General features: G+C 55.0%; 1 long non-coding RNA gene across 1 annotated transcript; it reads right to left on the minus strand.

The window, feature by feature from the left end:
• Nucleotides 1-81: 81 nt before the first annotated feature.
• On the minus strand, nucleotides 82-1,142 carry LOC134156931 (uncharacterized). Its single transcript, XR_009962133.1, has 3 exons — nucleotides 928-1,142; nucleotides 462-532; nucleotides 82-367 (listed from the first exon to the last, which is right to left on the minus strand). It is a non-coding gene; the product is annotated as an uncharacterized LOC134156931 (long non-coding RNA).
• Between the last annotated feature and the right edge of the window lie 5,645 nt (nucleotides 1,143-6,787).

Raw genomic sequence — 6,787 nt, forward strand, 5'->3', positions numbered from 1 at the left:
ACGTTCAGCAGAGAAGCTTTTGGGTCTCCATCTGAACCCCACAGCCCTCCAAGAGGTATGCAAGCAGCAAAGGCACCTTCTGGCAAAGTGCTCCCCTCTTCAGCCTGCCACCCTGTGGAGGTCACTGAGGAGGAGCCCCACTCTGAACTCCATCAAGCCACTGAGGAGACTGGAGGATGAGCACAGGTGCCTCCCCCCAACACCGCCCCAGTGGTGATGGGTATTTCTGGCCAGGCGCCCCATGTTCTCAGGGAAGGCAGGAGGGCAGAGCCATGGCCTTTGCAGATGCTGACTTCCCCACAGCAAGAGGCACTTACCCACAACACATCCTTGAGCCACATCGTCGCACCGCACCAGTAGCCAAGAGCTGTGAGTCACATTGTCAAGAGATGATTATTTTCTTCAGGAGCTGGTCCCTCTTCCCAGGACTGAGGGAACCAGTTTTGGTCAGGGATACTCACTGAACAGGATGGGAAGCAGCAGGAAAAGGAGCCTCAGGCCCCCTCTGTCCTTCTGGCAGGTGTTAAGCTGTCTAAAAGAGAGGGAGCGCTGTTGTTGCCAAAGCCCAGGGTTGGAACACCTATTTGCCAGGGATCCATTTAGGAGCTCGCTGGGCTACCACGTTCCATGTGTGCCCAGCACAGCTGCACGCCTGAGGGCCCAAGACCTGCAGGTCATTGAGAAGGTCTGGGACACAAAGACCTCTGGGCCTGACACAGGGACAACAGCTTGGCCCTGCTTGGCTCTCCCCAGAGAAGGGTCAGGGCTGTGTCCCCGGAATGGGGGTGCTGTGCTGCAGGGCAGCGGGGCAGACAGACCCCATGCTCTGGGGCTGCTGCTGCTGCTGCCGGGAAGCCAGGCAGCACACAAGGCTTGTGGCACGATCCCTCCCTGCTCTCTGGGCCCCCTTGCTCCCAGCTGCCCAACCTGGCTGGCATCTCTGCAGACTGAGCACACTGTCCGGGCACAGGGAAAAGCCCTCTCTCCTCACGAGATCCCAGCACCTCTTCGCTATGCGTTGCTAGCTGCTGAAAGCACTGCTTCGCACTGTCCCCACTGCCGCGTGGGGCGCTTTTCTAAGGGGCAGCTTTATGATCTCACAAGAGAGAACTGCTGGTGCCCATGGCAACCTCAGGGGGACTGCCCTGGACGCCTGGGAGGAACACACCCTGGGGGCAATTGGGAGTAACTGGGAACCCTGAGGGTAAGACAGAACCCTGCTGGGGCTATCTTGGAACCCCTTAGGGCAACCCAGAACAATTCTGGGAACCACTGGGAACCCTCAAAGGCAACCGAGAACCCTTCTGGGGCAACCGAGGGCTTTTCAGAAATGGGAGTAACTGAGAACCCCAAAAGGCTACCAAAACCCCTTCTGGGAGTAACTGGGAACCCCTGAGCACAAAAAGAACTCTGCTGGGGGTTACTGGGAACCTCAAGTGCAACCCCATGCCCATCAGGGGAACAGGCAGTAACTGAGAACCCCTCAAGAACCTGTAGTAATCCCTGGAGTACTACAGTAATTGGGGTAACTGGGATGTCCGAAAGGCAACTGAAAACCCTTCTAGGGCTAACTGGGAGTAACTGGGAACTCCCATTCTCTGGAGAGCCTGGTTTGGGACAGTACATGAACTACATCAAGGAGAGCCCTTCTCAGCTGCTTCATGAGGGCATTATGGCTGCAGAGACCCTCATGGAACCTCTGTTTATCTGTGTTTCCATGGGAGGGTCACTTTGCATGTCAGATGAGGATATTCTTTTTTACTCCTGAAGCCATGAACTCCTGTTTTCCTCGCCCACACACCTGCCTCAGTCCGGAGTCTGGATAAGCCTGCTTTGCTGCCTTTTTCCAGTGTGTTTGCACCTGTCTTACACAGGAGGTGTTTATCTTGCATAGGAGGGCATACTGGTGACTGTAGTATCCGCCTGGCAGCAGGAACTCCTTTCCAGTAGCTGAAACAACTCACTGGGAAGGAAAATGCCATAGCTGTACACCAGACTTGACAGGAGCTCTTTCACTAGTGACTTCTGCATGGTCAAACCGAAGACCAAGGGACCCTGCTTTGTACCTGAGGCTGAATGTACCTGAGGCACATTTACACATCACTTTGAGCAGCTGCTAAGCCAGACCAAGAAGTTCTTTCCTAGCCACACAATAAATATGCATTTTTAGCAGCCACAAAAATAGATTTCAACAAGGCAACTGAGAACCCTTCTGGGGCAACCGAGGGCTTTTCAGAACCCATGAGGGAAACCTGGAACCCTGCTATGAGGTCTCTATGCAGCCTTCTCTGCTGGCTGGCTCCAGCAGCAGGGCGGGACGGACGTGGCCGTGGACTTGAACCTGGCCGTCCGGCTGCTCTTCACCACCCTGGCCCTCGTCCTCGCCTCCTTCTTCGTGAGGCCGCGGGGAGCAGAGGGAGAGCGGCCCCAGGAGCCGGCGGCCGCCGAAGCGGGCCGGGAGAGCGGCCCCGGGGACCAAGCGGCGGCAGGAGCGGGGCCGTAGGCCGGCAGGGAGCGGCTGCCGGTGGAGGAGGTCGGGGCGGCCGAGGAGTGGAAGGAGGCGGCTGCCGAGCAGCGGGAGAAGGCGGCGGAGGAGCCGAGCCCCGCGGCTGAGCCCAGCCTCGCGACGGCCGAGAGCATTCCCCGGAAGCCGCCCGCCGAGCCCCAGGAGGATGCAGGAGACCACGCAGCATTTCCCAGCAAGGCAGAGGAGGAAGAGCTGGACTCAGAAAAAGAGAAGCTGGCGGTGGGAGAGCCGGCAAGCACAGCAGCTACACCAGCCCCAGTGACAAGTACAGCAGCATCAACTGAGAGTTCTGAAGGTTTTGAATGGCCTTTGGGTACCCTTGGGACCTGCCTGCTGACTGATGGGGATCAGCACGTTGGCACACACGCAGACTGTGTTTTACCCACCACCATTTTGTCTGATCTCAAAAGTTAAGCAGAGTCAGGTTTGGGTCTTGTCTGGGGTTAGATGACGATATAGGAGGACCAGGAGATTTTCCCCAAGGCTGGACAGTCATGAGTGGCAGGGTGTGTGGGACAGTATGGGCAAGTATCTAGTCCACTGGGCCCCTCCAGTGCTTTGGAAGCATCGGAGGTGCAAGGCAGCTGTGTGGAGTCCCCAGCGACAAGCTGCAGAAACTGCTGAAGAGAACAGTGAGTTATTTTGAGCCTGGTGGGCCAATGGCACTTCAGGCCAGCAGAGCAGAGATGCAACATAGAGATGGGTTCATGATCGAGGGGTGGACTTAGCAATGGACACTATTGCCCAGGTTATTCACGAGTGTGAACACTGCACACAGCCTCTCCTGTTCTGAAAGGCCGTTACAAGAGATGGAGCCTGACATCATGGACCAGATGGACTCAGCCAGTTTTACAGGGACTAGTCCACGCACTAAGATAAGAGTGCACTTAGATAAGAGTGATGGTATATTGAAAATGTGGGATCTGAGCATGATGTGAATGGGATGGAATAAGGAGTGGATACTGTCCTGGGTTCATCAGTAGCAGTTGTTTTTTTCTCTTTCTTAGTAGCTGAAGCAGTGCTGTGTTTTTGACTTTCGGCCTCGGAACGGTGCTGATAGTACCAATGTTTTTAGTTACTGCTCAAATGTTTGGTCTGCCCAAGGACTTTCTGAGCCTCATGCTCTGCCAGGGAGGAGGGGAAGCTGGGAAGAAGCAGGGACAGGACACCTGACCCAAACTGACCAAAGAGGTATTCCATACCACGTCATGCCCAGGATGTAACTGAGAGTTACCCAGAAGGGCGAGGACTGCAGGGTTGGACTAGGCATCGGTCAGTGTTCGGTCGGGCTGGGGGGGGGGGGCGAGTTATCAGTCGGCTGGTGCTGAGGTGTTGTGTTCTCTTCCCTTGTTATTTCCTTTATCATTATTATTACTGGTGGTAGCAGTAGTGATTTGTGTTATACCTTAGTTACTAAACTGTTCTTATCTCAGCCAGTGGGAGTTGCATTCTTTCCAGTTCTCCTCTCCATCCCTCCGGGAGTAGGGGGAGGACAAGCAGGGGGGGAAGTGAGTGAACGAGCTGCATGGCTGGGTTTAAACCACGACAACCTGAAAGAGGGAAAAGTAAACCAAAACCTGGCTCAGGAAAATCCGTCCTTCAAAGAATCATAGAATCATAGAATGGTTTGGGTTGGGTTGGAAAGGACCTTAAGATCATCTAGTACCAACCCCCTTGCCATGGGCAGGGACACCTCACACTAAACCATGTTACCCAAGGCTCTGTCCAACCTGGCCTTGAACACTGCCAGGGATGGAGCATTCACAACTTCCCTGGGCAACCCATTCCAGTGCCTCACCACCCTCACAGTAAGAACTTCTGCCTCATATCTAACCTGAACTTCCCTTGTTTAAGTTTAAACCCATTACCCCTTGTCCTGTCACTACAGTCCCTAATGAAGAGTCCCTCCCCAGCATCCCTATAGGCCCCCTTCAGATACTGGAAAGCTGCTCAGGTCTCCACGCAGCCTTCTCTTCTCCAGCCCCAACTTTCTCAGCCTATCTTAATATGGGAGGTGCTCCAGTCCCCTGATCATCCTTGTGGCCCTCCTCTGGACTTGTTCCAACAGTTCCATGTCCTTTTTATGTTGAGGACACCAGAACTGCACACAATACTCCAGGTGAGGTCTCACAAGAGCAGAGTAGAGGGGCAGGATCACCTCCCTGGACCTGCTGGTCACACTCCTTTTGATGCAGCCCAGGATACATTTGGCTTTCTGGGCTGCAAGTGCACACTACTGAGTCATGTTGAGCTTCTCATCGAGCCCCAAGTCCTTCTCCACAGAATCTCTTATGTCCTCCAGGCTACTGCTATCTATATCCTTAGCACTCACATGTATCACTAGAAGTGGGTAACAGTCAGTGGGACTTACTAGATGTCCTGGGTTCAGCAGTAGCAGTCATTTTTCCCCTTCTTGGTAGCTGGTGCAGTGCAATGTTTTGACTTTCAGCTCGGGAACGGAGCTGATAACAAGCGATGTTTTGGTTTGGCCAAGGACTTTGTGAGCCTCATGCTCTGCCAGGGAGGAGGGGAAGCTGGGAGGAAGCAGAGACAGGACACCTGACCCAAACTGACCAAAGAGGTATTCCATACCACAGCACGTCATGCCCAGGATGTAACTGGGAGTTAGCCGGAAGGGCTGGGAGTCTGAGGGGTTGGAGGAGGTATCGGTCGGAGCTTGGTCGGGCTGGGGGGGGCAAGTTATCGGTCGGCTGGTGGTGAGATGATGTATTCTCTTCCCTTGTTATTTCCTTTATCATTATTATCATTGGTGGTAGCAGTAGTGATCTGTGTTATACCTTAGTTACTAAACTGTTCTTATCTCAACCCGTGGGAGTTGCATTCTTTTCGATTCTCCTCTCCGTCCCTCCGGGAGCAGGGGGAGGGCAAGAAAGGGGGGGAAGTGAGCGAACGAGTTACCTGACTGGGTTTAAACCACGACACTAGAGCAGGCAGCCTCTCTGCAGCATCCCTGATCTGTGCCCCTGGGACACAACACACCTCCCTTGAGACTGGGTCAGGCTGACAGACTAGTGCTTCTGTGCCTTTCAGAGTCCCCTACTACTATGACCTGACGCCTCTCCCTGGCAACACCAGTAGAGATCTTCTTTACCAGGGCATCAGCTGTCTGTTTCTGGTGCGAGTGCGTTTTCTCATCAGCCCCCGGCAGGACAGCAAAGCGGTTCTGGGTGAGGACAACAGATTTAGGAGGAAGCCCCTTACTTTTAATTTCCCTCTTCCTCCTTTTTTTGTTGTTGTTGTTGTTTGGGTGGGTTTTTTTGTTGTTGTTGTTACTATTTCCCAGATTCCTGGGTTAGTGGCCTCCTTTTTCCGCCATGAGCTACCGTGGACACTTGAGGCCTCTGCACAGTTTGGGCCAGGAGCAAGCATTCCTGCTTCCTCTCAGCTTCCCTGACATCTTGCAGCCTATTAATAGCACCCCGCAGCTCAGCCCCTGCTGCAGGAGGGCCTCCACCAGGGAGCACGGAGCGCAGCCCTGCCCATTGTGCACCCTCCCCTCACCAGACCAGTGCAGGCACTCTCTACACCCCGAGCTCTGCGCTGCAGCCTCCCCTCTCATCGGTTCTGTCTGGGTGCCTACGCCGGCCACCGCCGGGGCAGCCAGAGCAGAGCTCCCGGGCCGGGCCCTGGTCACAAGGCGAGCGCTCACCACGCCGCCCGCCTGCCCGCGCAAACTGCGTTGACCCGCCCTGTTTGCCCGCCCTCCTGGCCGCTCGCGCTCCCTGGGGCAGGTTTTAACCGGCCAGGGCTGGTGCCGCGGCTCCTGGCTCCGCCCCCTGCGAGTCCCTGCTCGCTCTCGTCAGCTGAGCTGCCGGCTCCCGGGCAGGTCCTGTCGAGGACTTGAGGCTCCCTGGGTGGCTCTCGCTGCTCTGAGTTGAGGCTCCTGGGCGCTGAGCTTCGCCCCGCTCCGGTGTGGAAGGCGTCCTCTCTCGAGCTACTCACCTCAGCAACTGACCCACTGAACCACTGCTGAACTGGTACTGGCAGCAACATGAGGGACCACCCCGCATGCAAGACCTGAAGATCTTTTTTTCAAGAGGTTTTGTATGGGCGTTGGTTAGCTCTGCTAACACAGCCAGAACATAAATCTGGACAATTCAACTCAGATTTATTTTCCCACTAAATGAGCAGTTCTGCTTTAGTGTCTCTGCCTGACTGCTGTGCAAAGTTGCACAACACGCTATTCCAACTTTTGAGACATTGCTCAAGGTGAGCAGCTTGCTTCTTAGCCACCATCCC

This window comes from Pezoporus occidentalis, unplaced genomic scaffold (assembly GCF_034315485.1).
Source record: "Pezoporus occidentalis ecotype Australia unplaced genomic scaffold, CSIRO_AGI_Poc_V1 ctg911, whole genome shotgun sequence".
Classification (NCBI taxonomy): Eukaryota; Metazoa; Chordata; class Aves; order Psittaciformes; family Psittacidae; genus Pezoporus; species Pezoporus occidentalis.